This window comes from Vespa mandarinia, chromosome 2, assembly GCF_050613455.1.
Source record: "Vespa mandarinia isolate Hongniang chromosome 2, ASM5061345v1, whole genome shotgun sequence".
NCBI lineage: Eukaryota > Metazoa > Arthropoda > Insecta > Hymenoptera > Vespidae > Vespa > Vespa mandarinia.
In genome coordinates this window covers 10,243,063-10,260,500 of record NC_140811.1, presented here as the reverse complement: position 1 = coordinate 10,260,500, position 17,438 = coordinate 10,243,063, and the positions used below count along the sequence as shown (strand labels likewise).

The 17,438-nt window shown below is 41.6% G+C and overlaps 1 long non-coding RNA gene across 2 annotated transcripts; it reads left to right on the top strand.

The window, feature by feature from the left end:
- The first annotated feature begins 1,194 nt into the window (after positions 1 to 1,194).
- Positions 1,195 to 16,869, top strand: LOC146873207 (uncharacterized). 2 transcript variants are annotated; one of them, XR_014981777.1, is made up of 4 exons: positions 1,195 to 2,201; positions 2,890 to 3,077; positions 15,286 to 15,449; positions 15,517 to 16,869. It is a non-coding gene; the product is annotated as an uncharacterized LOC146873207 (long non-coding RNA). The 2 variants fall into 2 exon arrangements; XR_014981778.1 differs by having other exon boundaries at positions 1,195 to 2,636.
- The last annotated feature ends 569 nt before the right edge of the window (positions 16,870 to 17,438 follow it).

Sequence of the window (17,438 nt, the reverse complement as noted above, 5' to 3'; positions counted from 1 at the left end):
CGAGGCGGGCTTCCGTTTGCTGTGCGCCAGCGTGCGCGTTCTCTCACGATCGAAGGCCCGATCCAAAACAAACCTCGGCATTCTCTTCGCTCGAGCGACTACCGCATTGATTAAACGACAAGCGAGAGAAATCGCTGTTCGCAATGAATCGTTCGACACGAGATATCGCGTTCGTTTGTAGCGTTATATAAACGTTTAAAAAATGCATCATTTCTTTTTTCATTGTTTCATATGACTGATCTTTTATTAAAAACTTTGAAGAATTAAATGGTTGAGAAATAAAAATTTTTAACTTCTTGGAAGTAAACAAAATCAAAATGCATACTTTTTCGTAGATTTAGGAACATCGTTTTCTTTCATATCCTGAGAGTATGTTAATCGACTCTCCACGAGGACAAATAGATTCACATTATTTCGAGGTTTTTCCGTTAAAGGATCCAAAAATTGGTATCGATCGTGGGAGGGATACCATCGAGCAAATTTTGACGATCGTAGTAGCATTATTAACTCGATACACACTAGTTGACATTGTTTAAAGAACTTGAAAGTAGAGAATCGTTGAGGAGGAGGAGGAGGAGGAGGAAGGAGAAGTAGCGAGAGAAGGTTGGCACATGGTGGGAAGCGTTCGCGAGAAGGACGAGGATGAGAAGGAGGAGGAGGAGGAGGAAGAGAAGGTATAGAGAACAGTGGAGAAGGAAGAGGAGGTGGCGGCAGGGGGCAATGTGGCGGGTTCGACGGCCGGCTGGTGGCCCAGTGACCGGGACCGGTTCCCTCCACGGTTCCTCCTTCCGCCTTCCTTGCAAACGCACAACTGCATCATCTCGACTCGACTCCCCCCTTCTCCGTCCCAACCCCTACCAGCTTCGCTCTCGCTCCCTCTCGAACCCTTTCCTGGCTCTTCGTTCGCGTCACTCGCCGAGTTGAGACTTCCTCGCTCCCCTCTTGCTATCGCAGCCACGCTATCGTTCCCTTCTCCTCCTGCTTCTCTTCGTCCTGATCCTCCTCTTCGGCTTCTTCTTTCGCACGAAAGCGTTGCCACACGCGCGAAACACCTCTCCACTCCTCTTTCTCTTTCTTTCTTCTTCTTCTGATTCGCTTCTCTTCTTTACCTCCCTTCCGTCTTACACTCTACCGTCTGATCTCTCTACTCTTTTTTCTCTCTTCGTTCTCTTCGCGGCGCTCCTCGTAAGGCGGAGGTCAAAAAGAGCACTATCCACCTCCTCCTTCTATCTCTTTTTCTTTCGCTCTTCGTTCAGTGATCGAGCAGCAATAGCTACGGGTGGACGAGCAACTATTTATCCCACGCGACGACGTGGGCAGTCCACGGATAGTAAGGACGGCCCCGAAGGATGAACGAACGAACGAACGTGTAAACGGACGTGTATCTTACCGACTTTAGCCTCTCTTTCTCTCTTTACTATGTGGTATATATGACTCCAAAGGTGTATCTTTAAATTCAAGATGGGCATGGTTGGGCACCTCAGTCAAGGGCTTGAAAGGAAAAGTAGTTCTATGCGAGAGAAAGAAAGAGGGGTGGAAGAGGATGGGAGGAGGAGGGAAGTGAAAGTACAAACCGAGAGAGAGAGAGAGAGAGAGAGAGAGAGAGAGAGCCGTGTTATCGGCGCATCCGAGATTTCAAGCTACCTACCGTGTCATTCTGCGTTGTTTCGATCAGTTTTTCTTTTCCTCTATCTTTTTTATTCCCTTTTTCCTCCTACTCCTCCTCTTTCTTTGTCTTTTTATCTTCCTCTTCCATTTTTTATAAATTTCGCATCTTGACTTTATAAGATCTCACGCTCGTTATTGTGCTAATTCTAACGTTAATTCAAAACAACATACTGTGGTCAACTCCCTGTTACCGGAAATATACTGAGATATTTTTTCTGCGTAATAGCGATGTTTTTCTTCTCTATACTCGTCCCCATTGAAGTCAAATAACTCGATGCAAATCGTTTTTGCTTTCGAAATGTTTCTGAAAACTGGATTACTCCTATTCGACTATTTACTGATCAATAGACAGTTGTCGAGACTCAACGTATACAGATCGTTTTCGTATCCTGCTTGCGATCTGCTGTAACAAAAAAAGAAATTGTAAAAAAAATAGGAAGTCAAAAACGAAGGAACAAAGCATGGCAGAGTAAACGAGAACATCCGTTAGGGGAATGAGACCATCGAGAACTGGAAAAGGACGAAGGACAAAGGTATATAGCGGGATAATCTATATGAGAGTGAGAGAGAAAGAGAGAGGAAGAGAGAGAGAGAGAGAGAGAGAGAGAGAGAAAAAGAGAGAGTCCGACGAAAGAAAGAAAATGGGCCTCGGTCATTCGCGCCAAACTATACTTGGGCAATGTTATAACGGTACTCGCGAGAAGACCCGCTTTACGAATACATTTTCGACTTAGTAACCCTTGACTGGCGTTTTTTTTGCTCCCCTCCCTCTCATTTGCTAAGACTTTCAATGGAATCTGTTAATCGGAAGATAACTAGAACGAGAGATGATGATTTAGTACTGACTCCACGTCCTCCTTTCTTCTTTTCTTTTGCTCTTACCTTTTCTTCTTTTTCTTTTCTTCCGTGCACTGACAGAAGGCTTTACGCGGAATCGATCAGGGGTATCACGCGACTGTCCGAAAATGGTACGTGACGATCGACACATACTTGCTCAAGTCTGCTTCATAAGCTCCCAAATATGAACTCTAAAACTATGGATCGCTTAATTAATATTCATTCATTTGTAAAAAGTTGGATATTTGTTTAATTCGATTATATTGGAGGATGAAAAGTAATTTACATTTGGGAATAGAACCAATTTATTTAGATGATGAGAAGAGAGACGAGTAAGGTAACAAATGAAATTAATGATCTAATAATAAAAATGTAACTTTTTAGGAACGTGTTAATTTGAGAGCGACTTCTTTGCTGATGTGGAATTTTGCTACATTTGGTCATGCCTTTTAATTTCGACAACGAAACCTGCACATCATCTTTTTTCTACTCACAATCAACAAAAAACAGGACCCCGTGAAATACATTATTTATTGGGCATCCTCAACTAAGATCAGAAAAAGAATGTAGAGGTGAGTTTCCGGTTTATCAAAGGCCAAACGTCTGATAGTTGCATGATTAACTTATGAAAAGTTAACTCCTAATGTGAACGAGTCGTTAAGAAATCGAAGTCAATCAACTAATTGATCCCCGTATCTAATATCGATCTGTTACACATTATTATGAAGGGCGTACGAAGGCATTGCGTTTAACGATCTTTGCTTCGTCACGTCGCGAGTAACTTGAAGGTGTTAACTCGACCACTCAGTCAATTTCGCAATAGCCGGTAAGCACGTTCGTCTAATACTTTTCACTAACTTAAAAAGTACTAATTATTGACATCTTTTTTATATCTTGAATAAAAAGTCTGCGAAGTATTGTGTTGAACAACGATGTGTTTTTTATAATAGATACTCAATAGAGTATGCTCTATTAGTATATATATTTATATATATATATATATATATATATATATATATATATATTTATATATAAAAGGAGAGAGAAAGAGACAGAGAGAGAGAGAGAGAGAGAGAGAGAGAGAGAGAGAGAGAGAGAAAGAGATTGAGAAGGAAAGATAGAAAATGACAATAATCTTCTCGATTTACGAATGAATCGAAATAACACACGCGCTCGATGTATCTATGTAACCTCGTGCGAGAAGAGAAGAGACCTCGACGAAGCGTCTCGACATCGATTTTTCTCGAGTTTCCGAAAGATCGCGTTGGGTAGGTATATATAGTATCTCGTGTTTCCATCGGTTCGCCGATTCTTTAAAGCCGAGGGAAGAAAAGACGTCGAGAAGCATCCGTGCGAGAAAGGAAGACGCATGGAGGAAAAGGCCGAGAGGAGACAGGAGAAGGAAGAGAAGAGGGGAAAGGAGAAGAAAGGGATAGATAGATAAATAGATAGGTAGATAAATAGATAGACGGATAGATGCATTTACTCGAGAGACGGAGAATGTGGAGATAGAGAATGCAATCTATTAGTCTCGCTCCGGGTCTCGCCGGCACGAAGAAGAGAGAGAGAGAAAGAGAGAGAGAGAGAGAGAAAGAGAGAGAGAGAAAGAGAGAAAGAGAGAGAGAGAGAGAGAGAGAGAGAGAGAGAAGAGGAGGAGGTACAACGAACGTGCAACGTCGGGAAACCATTCCTCCCTCTTCCTTCTCCTCTTCTCGTTCTCCTCTACGTACGCCATAACGAGAGAGAAAGAGAAAGAGAGAGAGAGAGAGAGAGAGAGAGAGAGAGAGAAGAGAGGAAAAATTTCTCAGTGAGTTTACGGAAATACGCGAATTCTCGATATCCAGCGTATGTTTCAGCACGCTCGAACTACGAACACAGATGGAGAAAGAAGAGTTCAGCGATCTTTCTGTTTGATAGAAGGAACTTCTATTTTATTCCTCCTGATCTCTTAACGTCAACGATTAACGTTCGAACACGGGAATCAATAAACTCGAGAGAAAGATACGGTTCGCGTAGAAAAAAGGGGAAACTCGTGGCGGAGGCGGATGAATAGTGCGAGATCGATTGCTACAGACGGGGGAGCTCTCGTCGAGATCCGAGAAAGCTGCGAAGTAGAGACTTCTCGCATCGAGCACCCAGTATACACCGCGACGAGGAACCAGAGAACACACTCTTTATCTCCTCTCTCTCTCTCTCTCTCTCTCTCTCTCTCTCTTACTCTCTCTCTCTCTCTCTCTCTTGCACGCTCCTTTCGTTCCCTTTCCCCGCCGTCTTCCTTCTGTCCCGTGTCCCTGTCTCGCTCGCTCTGTGCAAAGAGGAGCTGGCTTGGGTCGTTGGCCGCAACTCGCCGTGACCCAGTGCGAGCGGTAGGACATTGACTCTGCCATCGCCATCGCCATCCGTGATACAAACTTCCCTCCCTTCCTTCTTCTCTCCACTACCTCACTGGAACCACCTCCACCACCTCCTCCTCCTTCTCTTTCACCTCTTTCTCCTCCCCCGCCACGGAGTATCGCCTACCGATTCCTCTATGCCTCGTTCGGTTTACACCGACAAACTGCCTCCTTCCTCCTCCTTCCCAGCTCTCGCCCACCGTTCTTTTTCTTTTCCGTGTTTTTTCCTCCCTAACTGTCCCTTACCAGGACACCATGATCGATTCTTATGATTCTTAACCGAAAGAAGGACGATGGTTGTATCCCCCAAACACACTATGGAAAAGATGGAAAGAAGGAGAGAGATATTAGGCTGGAAATCAACTTCAACAGTCAAGGAAACGACAGCTACGGGTATAAGTTCTTCGAATGCATCGACGCGTGCGAGAGCGGTAAATCTTACTGCAAATTGGGCTTTGTTTACGGAAGTAACCGCGCGCGTCACAAAGGAAAAGAGAGAAAGAGAGAAAAATGGAAGTATTCTAATCGTTTCTCTTTGAAAATAGCTTCATTCTTTTTTTACACTGATCTTCTATAAAGAAACAAGAAAAAATGTTAATACCTTTCTTGATCGAAATTTCGTCTTCGGAATAAGATTTATCTTTGTATTTATTCCTTTCTTTCTTTTTTTCTATTAGTGGTCCTCTCGCCGCCGGTACAAGTAGTGATCATAAGAGTAGACTAGTTTTATACGTTATTAAGCTACTATATTCTCATTTGCCATGATTACTCGATGTCGATTATCATCGTTTATAAAGGCGACCATCATCATTAATTTCTTTTTTATTTATCGATTTTCTATAGAAATATATACCAGATTGTTTCGCAGGTTCTATACGAAAAATATTTGAAAGGAATAATTAAAAAAAAAAAAGTAAATTGAATAAATCAACTTCCGATAATAAAAAAATAATAAAAAAAATAATAAAATTGAGATAATAGAATCGTATAAAGATAATGGTCGAAACTTTCAGTCATGTGAAATAAATGTAAAACATAAATCATAAAAGTAGATGAGTAATCATAGTTTAACGAATAGATAACTGAGAATGGGAAAAAAGTGAAAAAGAGAGAGACAGATGAAGTACATATAACAGAGGAGAAAGACAGTTGACCCGCGTCAGGTGAAACAAAAGTCAGCTGAGTCCGGCTTCTCAGCTGACATGACGACAACGTGTATCGATGCTTCTGAAAGAGAGGCTTATCGAAATTCATCGCTTGAGAACGATCGATCTCGCTCTGTCTCTTCTTACTCATGATTGAGCATGAATCGATGTGTCCTTTCCTTGGTAATCAAATATGTTTTGTGCATTGTCACGTAGCGAGTGATGACTTCTTCCATCTTCCCGTAATAGTTTCATACATTCTACTACTCATGTAGGTATGAGAAATTCAACCTATCAACATCTTTTTAATTTATAAATTGTTATTTTTTTTCATCCAAAACTTTTATAGTTTAGTTATTCGTTCGAGTAGATGTAATATAAAATTCATGGGTTTGTACGATGAAAGAATACCAAGAATTTTATTACGTACGTGGATTTTGATTCCTTTTTTATATTTTTACTTCGGTACAATGAAAAAAGTAATAATTGTTCCAATTTTTTTTTTTACGTATTTAATTTTAACCGATATGATATCAATTTGATTTTTGTTACACGTGATCGTTATGTGAATATGCCATGAGAAATTTACAATGCACTGATCGAAGTTTCACTTTGGCCGGAAGTAGAAAGTCATGAAAGTTTGGAAGAATACGGAAAAGGACGAGAAAGAGAAGGATCGCTGCGCGATTCTCGCCGTCTCGTGCATACATACGTCCTCCAGGAGGGAGACTTCGAACGCTCGTCTTCGAAACCTGATTTTCTCCGTTTCACTTTCACGGATGCGCGGCGAACGCAAGCTACGCTATGCCGCACCACGCCGGCGTTAAACTTCCGTGCGGCGGTGTGCGAGGCGAGGAGGGAAGCCGTGGAAAGGAAGGTCGGCGAAGAGAAAAGAGGCGAGGTCGAGTGAAAGAAAGAGAGAGAAAGAGAGAGAGAGAGAAAGAGAGAGAGAGAGAGAAAGAGAGAAAGAGAGAGAGAGAGAATCAAAGAGAAAGAAGAAGAGTAGTACAAGACGAAATCAGATAAAAAAATAGATAAATCAATATTTTTTTAAATAATCGAATGTATGTAGAATACATTAAGCCAACATTTTTATTTATCATCAGCATAGTCAATTTATTTCCAGGTATCTCAATATCAATTCTCAACAAACGAACCTGAATTCAAATTCGACTGTTGCCACAAACGAATTAATTAAATATATCCAGCGTTGAACTTGAAAATAAAACAATAATTTTGTTTCTACAGAAAAGGACAAGAGAATTTTCTTATTCGTGGTAGTAACGCAACGGAGAAGGGCAAAGAGGGTGTGAGTCAATCGTACCAGGAAGCGAGCCATCCAATTAGGTAGCCGCGAACAGGAAGCTCAGCCCCACCCCACTCGACTTCCCGATCGTAAAATCCATCCATCGTGATAAGCGAAAGAGAGGTCCTGCCTCGGGAGAGTATCCTAATGAGATGCACGGAAAGGACCGCGTCTCGGCTTTCGCCTCACGTTCTCTTCGTGCGCATCGACACGAACCTGCCCCTCGCTTCTCTTCCTCCTACTCCTTCTCTTCTCGCTCGTTTCCTCTGCTTCTCTTCGCTTGTCGGACCGAAAGTGCGCGCGAGGCTCGCTTGGTATACGAATTGTGAATTCCACACAAAAGCTCCTCTCTCTCTCTCTCTCTTTCTCTCTCTCTTTTCTCCTGGTGCATGAAAATTTTATTTCCTCGCATAAGAAAGAAGTAGAGAGAGAGAGAGAGAGAGAGAGAGAGAGAAAGAGAAAGGGACAGAGAGAGAGAGACAGAGAGAGAGAGAGAGAGAGAGAGAGACAGAGAGAGAGAGAGGGAGAGAGAGACAGAGAAAGAGAGAAAGATAGGCAAATGGATAATTTATTGCAGTCCGGGTTATTGCAGGTAACGTGGAACGAAAGAAAAAATCTTACAAATAAAACTAAATGAAACGAAATGTGATCGATGATAAAATAGTGATAATATAAATAGTGTGATGCTGCAGCGTGGTTACAGCTGTGTTAACCATTCTTACAGATAATAATATAATACTAAGAGACGAAAAAGTGAGGGAGAGAGAAATAAAGAGAAAGGTATACTTTACTACATGTAGGAAAAAAAGAGAAAGAGAGAGAAAGAGGGGCAGAAGTTCTCGGACGGACGTTGATGTCAGGCCCGAGTGAATTTCGTCGGTTGATGCCGTGCACGTTCACGAGCCCTGGGCTTGTCGTTTCTTCGCTCGGCACTCTCGTAGTTTTCTGCTACGATGTATAATCGTATACCGTTATGCATTTTCTGCCGGCTGACGGAGAGAGAAAGAAAGAGAGAGAGGGAGGGAGAGAGAAAGACAGAGAGGATAAAAAAACAGATAGACGGGGAATGAAAGAAAAAGGGAAAAGTATGTTGGTGATGGCCGGAGTGAAAAAACGTGAACGAACGCATCCTGTACGCCTGACCCCTCCATGCTCTTTCCAATAGAGGTCCCATTTCGAAGTCTCTCGCGGATGTATGCCGTCCAATCCGACCGATCGACCGCTCGAGATTGGCCAATATGCTTTCCTCCAAGCGTTGCTCTATGCATTGCTCTGCTCTTCGAACCACCCCGGACCACTGTGTCTCTCTTTTTTACGCCCGCTTTTCTTTCTTCTCCTTCTTGTTCCTCTTAGGCCTCTTTGTAGACGCGCAAGCGCGTATTCGATTACTCCGAGTCTCGTGTTACGCGAGCATGGCTTTAAGTATGTGGTTGCATCTGTATATTCTTCGGGAATAATTTTAAAGGAGAAAAATATATTTATGTATCAATTAACGTTCGTTTCTATGAGCGTTAAAGATTTATTATGCGAAATATCGAATGATCGAAAACTACTTCATAAATTATAATTGATTATTATACATGCTGATTATTCGGCATAAAGATGTTGATCAAATGGCTAAGAAATTTCTTCTGAATTTTTCCTCATTGAAGGATGCAGAACTGAAGGGTTGTTCTTCTCTACGATTTGCTTCCTCCACTCGAGAATCGCTACCGTGAGCCTGCTCATTCTTGGCAAAAGACTTTTACGAGTTTACGAAGCTACCAAAATAGCTATACAATCGGAACCGGTTTTGGTAGATTCTTTTGGTGATCGTTCGGTGAATCTGCGAGTTTAAAAAGTAAATATCCGGAGCCACAGTTAAAGCATGTGCTATAAACATTATACGTAGGTCGTAAGTTGGCTTCGTTAATCTTAAAAATTCTTGTATTAGATTTTGCTTGCAAACCGATAATAACACTTCTTTTATATATAAATGCTGATTGTTTATAACCAACCAAGTAGGTGACACGTGTCTACACTTTATCCTAATTTTTCGATTCCACCACGATTTAAAAATTTCAGGAAGACGATCGTCCACGAAATTCCCATTTAAAGTAAGGAATAAAATCCAAGCGGATGCTCTCTCACAAGTCTTTTCCTTTCGAAGTAGCGAAACGCGCGGAATGCGCCATCTCGACGGCGATAAAACATTCGGGGTTAACGACGTCATTAAAGTTGAACCTCCGTGTACTTATTTCGCATCCTTGCTATTTCTATTACGCGCTCGATCGCGAAAAATTGACTAGCTTCGGAGAAATCCTATCGAACAAGGCACGAATATCATCGTTGAATATTGCTTTCTTCGTATTGCGTTCCGTTGACTTTCGACAATGATAAACGAAAAGAATAGAAATCGAAAAGAACGAGAAAGCACGAGGTGCGGTCGCAAAAGAAATCCAACTTATATATATGTTACGTACTTGCGTACATACACATACGATAGAATTGTAGAGAAACGTTGAGCGAACTCGCGAGCGCGAGCAAGAGAAAGGTGCGAGTTGAATCGAATTCCGTGCGGGGTCACCGATAATTCCAGGAAGGTAGCCAAGTATAGGTGATTGGCGGTTACGGTCAAGGACTCTATGACGTCAACGGTACCGGTCGTTAAAGAATTTAGGTCGAAAAGTCACAGAGAGCCAGCGTGTATCGTTCGCCGTCCAGTCTTGCGACCGTAAGGATTCGACTTTGTTTTCGTCTCATTCCAACATTACGTGTTTATCTACATATATACCTACTCATCTCTTTCTCTTTCTTTTACCTTGCTAACCGTACCACCCGGTTTTTCGCTAATTATTTGACTTGCAAATTTGTTTTGAACGAAAGAGAAGAAGAGAATCCTTCCTGTTACCAGGGCAATAGGCTTCTTCGTTGAGAAATAAAAAAAAACAAATTTCTTGCTTCGTCATCAACGTTCTCATTCTTCTTTCAAAATCGTTTCATTAATTAATTTTACAATTACAAACATGCTTTAAACGCAGAGTTTTCGAAGAAAATCGGCGTTCAAGAGCATCAAGGTTTTTATGATGCAAAATATGTATATACATGTATGTATTTTTTAATGAATTGTAAAACGCGCAAAAAGAAAACCAGATTAATCTATTATTACCTGCTGAGCTCGAATACGAACCACCCAATCTATATCTCTTTTTTACGCGAGCATTACGTGTCACATAGTATGTAGGTGCATACATAGATATATACCAAAGGAACGAATGCTCGAGCGAATCCGAGATGCACCGCGAGAACCTTCCACAGTTCCCTGAACTCTTTCGCCGTGAAGAGATGGAATCAATTTCCCGGTATGACGTAAGACAAGTGTACAATACTCGCCGGTACGCGAGAACGCGATTAATCATAACTTCAACGGTGGAACTTTACCGTCGTGTAAGCGACCTTACCGAGAACAAAGCAGGCGAAATCTTAATTTCTCTAATGTTATAAAAAAAAAGAGTACATACAATGCCGTTATCACTTGAACTTTTTCTATTTATTATAAATAAAAAAGAAAATTTTTCATTTATCCTTGATTTCAGCGAATCGCTAAAGTCTCCAAATAAAACTTCTTGATGTAAGTGAAAAAATAAAAAGACGCTGATCGTTAATTCTCCAACATAAAGGGTCACGAGCACTTTTCCATCTCTTTCTCTTTTTTTCCTCTCCTCGCCCCTTTTTTCTCACCTTCGTTCTGTTCTTACCTTCTACTTGTCCACTATCCGTGCGATCACGAATGCGTCGGGATCGTGGTGGTGCGCGGGTTACATAATTATTCCGGCCGTGCCTCGCGAACGTTTCTTGGCCAATGGAACTGTGGTTCTATGGGACAGTGGACGGTGTCCCCATAGAAGCCCCGCCTCGTGACCCAGACTCCCACATAACTGTTCTCGAAACATCATCGGCAGTCAACGCGAGTCAGCTACGCTGCCTGAAGAAAGAAAGTAGCGAGTGTGTAACCGAGAAAGAAAGAGAGAGAAAAGAAAGGAGAGAAAGGAGTGAAATAGAAGTAACGCATGAAACAACAACATCTATTCGCCGTCCTTCTCTTTTACTCGTCCATTATCGTTTTCTATCCGATGAAAGAGAGAGAAAGAAAGAGAGAGAAAGAAAGAAAGAGAAAAGAGAGACGAGCCATTGTTGATTTCTTCTTTTTCTTCTCTTTTTCTTTCTATTTCTTTCTTTCTTTTTCTCTCTCTCTCTCTCTCTCTCTCTCTCTCTCTCTCTCTCTTTCTTTTTCTCATAGTTCGAACGTTCGTAACCGATGAACAACGTCATTCCGGAAGGTCTTACTCCGAACGACAGGCGCGGAGGTGTGTCCGTAGGGCGATTCAAACAAGGCGATACGCCGGAGAGATTCTGTTATCACCTTCTAAGCAACGCACGCTCCCATTGTTCGTCCGACGATATTTCTCTTCCTCTTCGGAGTGGCCAGTACGCATACATATAAGAGATCACGTACATACGTACGAAGAGAACAGATCCGATAATGTTTTTCCGAGAGCAGCTGCGTCTTTTCCGTTGAGCAAGAGCGCCACGGCGGGACGAAAAACGCGCTGGTAAGTACGGTCGAGTGTCGAATTAAGAGATGAAAAATGTCGTCGGCCAGATCGATTCATCCTTCAACGTCCTATTTTTGTGTCTGCTTGGCTCGCACCCACCTTTCGATTCTTTTTCACCTCTTTCTTTCGTCCTTTCAACGTACTTCGCGTGGTCACTCAATGGACCGAGATGTTCAACACTCGTCTCAATCGTAGAAACGCATGTCCAGAAGGATTAGAATAGAATGCAAGGACTATAGGGACATCAAGGTGACCACATTGCTTTAAAGGCCTTTTTAGTTCGCCGGCCCTTTTGAATTTTCCATTGACCGCATGCTCGAGTGATAGTCAGGAAAAGTTCTCGTTTCTCTACACCTCGCGAGGAGAATGGCATACGGCAACAGCTGATGGCCGTTCACGCGCGTGAATATCTACTACCAGTCTAATTGCCAATTAAAAAGACATTTTTTGTGTTGTGAAAACCGATCGAAGGATTTCGAACATCTGCATGGATCCTGGGGATTGCTTTCGTTACCGATACCAACAAGAAAGGATTATATTCTATTATTTTTTTTTATGCCTTCTTACTTCTGAATGAAAAAAAGGACAGAGATAGATAAAAATGAACTCCTACAAACGTTTCTTTTTTAAAATAGAAAAAATGTGGATTCTCTGATAAAACGGAAATAGATCTAAAAAATGAATAAACGTTCTTGTCGATTTTCAGCTGCCGATTGCGTTCTTCTTCTTCTCTTCTGTTCATCGTTCTCTTCTTCTTCTTCCTCTTCGAGGTGTCGACAACGGGAGGGGCGAGAGGAACGACGACGGGTCTCAACGATACGGTGCTCGCGTGGGACGCAAGTCACGGTCAGACTTCCGGGTCTTTCCTTGCGTCGACAGATCTTTTAAATCAAATTCGAAATTTTTTCTGAAAGAAACTGATCTACGTTGATCGTTGGAGAAAAAGACGAGGGGGAGGTAGCGATCGCGAAATAATTTGAGAAGTTTAAATACTCAACGGTCGATGATACCATATGGTCGACAAAAGAAAATATTAAAGTATCTCGACGGATCGGCCACCTTCTCGCATCTCTCTCCTTCTCAATCACGACCCCCTTCTCTTGCTTCTTTTTTTACCACAAAACCAGTTCAAAGCTAGATGCAATGTTTGATACGAGAAACCCGGAAGAAGAGCCCTCTCTCTCTCTTTCTCTCTCGCACACGCACGATTTCTTTCACGTTTATCGCAGTCAACAGATTGGGAAGAATGAAAACTCAAAAAAGGGTTTTCGAGAAAATGACGCAACGAGTTACATAGAGACAGCAGCTGCGCTTTCTTCGGTCGACGGCAGCAGGAAGACGTGCTTCTTCAAATAAAAAGGGGTGAAAGGATGAAATGAAAGTGATGAAAAAAAAAGAGAAGAAGAAAAGAAGAGAAAAAAAAAGAAACAAAGCGAGAAAGAAGAGACGTTTTTCCCTTCCATTCTTTTATTCTCTCGTTTGATCATCTACGCAATCAACACAATCGTTTTGTCGTTTCCTTCGATTCGCTACTACCTACCTGATGCATTTCTCTCGAAGATCGGACCAACACGTCGTGTGCCGCTCCTCATGGCACGTGTCTTTCATATGTTCGGCACGCGTCCCTAAAATCGCTTATGCTTTCTTAAAAGAAAATGCGGCTTTAAGAAAAAGGAATCAGAAAAAAATTATAATTTTTTATTATTTACATTAATATTTTTCTTTTATAGATGAATCCTTTCTCTTGTAATCTTTTATATCACGTTAGGTAAGATTGTGTGAATCTCGATGTGCATGATATCATTGTTTAATTTCAATAAATGGATCTCACACTCGTATTTTTTTTTACTGAGGATTTTTAATTTTTCAAAATAATATAATTCTAATCTAGATCTTTTCAATTATATAAAATAACAATTTTCCGATTCAATTACGATGAATTTTACGATGAATCTTGAAGAAAACGAATGATCATTGATCGAAGAAAAATACTTACGGAAAGGAGTGGAAACGAAACGAGGAAGGATAAGAGATAGAGTGCGAGAAGCAGCGGGTAGTGAGTAGCGGGTAGCGGATTGTGGGCAACGGGCAGCCGGCGCTTAGTTCCTTTCGAAGGCAAGAGTGGGTTAAGGCCCAAGGTCCTGGCTTCGCGACGACAAGGAGATTCCTGGATGAACGCAAAGGATATACGCGCGCCCCCTCCGACCTACAGACGATCGCTCGGCAGACGGTCGGCACCTTATACCTACCTAACTGTACCTACGTCGCGCTTACGTCGCGACGGAAAGCGGTGAAGAAGCAGACGCTCGAAGGTAGAAGGGAGGGAGAGGACATCGACGAATCGAGTCCGCCCGTTTCTCTTCTCATCTTTCTTCTTCTTCTTCCTCTTTCTTCTCCTTCTCCTGCCTATACGTGCCCTTTTCTCCCTTTTGCTATCTCCGTCTCTCTCGGTCTCTATTCGCGCTACCTCTCGCACGTGCGAGCTCTCCACCAGTGCTGCTCGGTGAGCGTGAGAGAGCGCCTTTTACGTAGGTACTTACATGCGTAAATGGCTGAACCGTGCCTTCGAGATATGGCCCGTTACTTCTGGGGTGTCGCGCGGAGGAGCCAGTTACCGTGTTACCGCAATTCAGGCCACAAAGTCAAAATACAGTTAGCCGCGGCCGCGTGCGAGAGCCGCTCCAGCACGAAAAAAGAAATCCGGCTACTCCTCCTCCTTCTTATCCTCCTCTTCACCCTCACCCTCCTACCGCCTGTCTCTTCGCAACCTCGAAGCATCCGGCTGTAAACCTAGTTGGATTCTTAGAGATACATCCTAACATGCAACCCGGAGATGCTTTGCACGCTTGATCGAGATCCTTGTTCATTTAAAGATCAACCTTAAAATGACCCAACGGGAATCTGAAGAATAGACATCATTACTTTTTCAAAACATAATTAAAACTTAAATATATTGGACAACATGTGAACCGTACGCGAATAATGATATATATATATATATATATATATATATATATATATATATATATATACATTTAAGACAATCGGTACATGACACTGTTGAAAATATGATGTAGTAATCAACTTTTATCATTTGCTATTTTTCAAATACCCTTCCAACATTTAAAGTTACAATTAAATAGATTATACGATTAACCCGCTTTCAACAAATACGATTCACGTAATAATCATATAAATACGTTCACGTGCTACTCTGATGTATTTGGAATGAAAAGACAAGAAAATATTGAATGATCGACTAAGTATCGCAAATCATGAGTCACTGTTTTCATATCCATGTAATTCTGGAAATAAGATTACCGAGATTCTTTATCCCATAGGAAGAAGAGACATACAAAGGAACGGATGCGAAAGAGTTCATGGCGGAGGCTTCAGAAATGAATCTGAAGAGGGTTCGAGGAGAACGGTAAGGCGATGCAAGATTGCAACACTCTTCTGGGAGCGCTCGCTGGGCCATCCACGTGGATCTCTTCGAATTTTTAGAGTACGTGCACACACACGTCCGCGAGTCGATCGTCACTCGCCTACTAACCTTCTCCTCCTTCTCACAGGGCTATCGAAAAGTTGATTGGATAGGAAAAAAAGAGGAGCTTTTGGCGATCGACTTCCAAGTGAAACGCGATGGAACGAACGAAATCTTCGGTCAACGTCCTATTATCGATCTACAATGCAAATATCTAACGACGTTGGTGTTAAACGTAGTATCATGGCAAGACTTCGGACAGATTCTCTTTCTCTCTCTCTCTCTCTCTCTCTTTCTCTCATTCTAATAAAAAACTATTTTTCCTTCTTGTTTTACTTCAAGTTCCGTAACAACTTTTTTGTATGTGAGAATCTAACTATTGGAGAAAGTGAATTAAAGAGAAATCTGACAAGACAATTAAGTCAAAAGTATTTGGCGAGAAGAAAAAGTCATTCTTTTCTCAGTAATTCATCATAGCATAATATATAAGTATTTCCAGTTATTCACTTATTTCATTAATCAGATATACGTGAATATCAATACTTTCATATTTTCTATGAATGATGTATATATCTAGCGATCGAAAGCTTTTGTTTCTTCGTATCGAATAACGATGAAGAGGCATTCTTTGGTAACATATTCTGACGAATGTAGCCGATTGTTCGATTAGCCTACCACTTCTTCGAGCTATTTTTATATTTTCGTTGTTCTTTGCCAAAGTTCTGAAAAAAAGAGAAAGAAAAAGAAGAGGAACCTTCGGGGTCCCTCGAAGGGCTTCATGTGACATTCCAAACGTCCTCGTGCCTCTTGAGAGAAAAGGCGCGGAGGCCAACGCCCAATTTGCAACCTACGGGACGCCGGAACGGAATTGAAATAGTCCCGTGGGAGTGGGCGTCCCTCTTCCACAAGACTAGTCCTAGAACGGACAATTGTTTCGCCACTCCTAAACGAACGAAGCACACATACGCGGGAGGTTAACGACACCCGGCCTGTCGAAACACTCGACTGAATATCATTTCGTTGGCCGCGGGAGCCAACGCAACGTTACGAACCTTTTTTTCTTATATACACTTCAACTTTTTTCTTTGTCCATCTACATCACATCATTATCGTTATCGACTTTGTCGTCGTTATCGTCATGGGCAAACATCAATTTATCGTCACCTGTAATAGAATTAATACAAGATATTCAAAGTATTAGGAATACACTAAAAAATGTCCACCATCTACGTGTATGAGTTTGGTATGAATAGTCCTTTCTCAAACGAAAGTAGAAATCGTTTGACTTTTCTAATTTATATATACCTATGAGCAAAGATTAGCTGACGTAGAGGGAATAAATCAACGAGGAGAAATACAATTAAGGCAATAGTTCATCTAAATAAAAACATGAACTTCATAAATTAACTTGTTTAAAGAAATATTGAAGAGATATACACCTTAAAAAGGACCTATCGAATATTTCCGCTGTCCGTTCATTTCCTTAGAAAATCGCCGCCTCTCAATCGTCTTTTTGCCTTTCATCCCGGATGTCGAGATCCAAGATTTAGAACCGTAAATATCAAGCACGTTATCTAGAAGAAGGGCTCTCCTCTACTCTCGACAAGTCGGTCGCGAAAGAAAGCTTCGTGAAAGTCGCCAAGGAAGTTGCCGATTTCCATGCTTCGCCGTGGCCGAACGAAATCTTTGCTAGTGGGGGCGTTAAGGTGAACTTTCGTCGAAGGAAGGAGAAGGGGCTATCAAGCAGACTAGGGGCCTGCCGCAGCACCTTGACACTGTACCAGTTTCGCTAGACCGGCTGACGGTGTCCTTCTATCTCTTGTTTATTCTCAACTTCTTCAAGAGGACATAGAAATCCTCTTCTTCAAATTTTTTATTTTAAACTTTACTTTCCTTCTGACAACATTGATATATATGAAATATATTAATTTAGATATGATCTATATATGATACTACATATTACATATATGATACTATGATACTGCATATGATCTAGATATAATATACTTT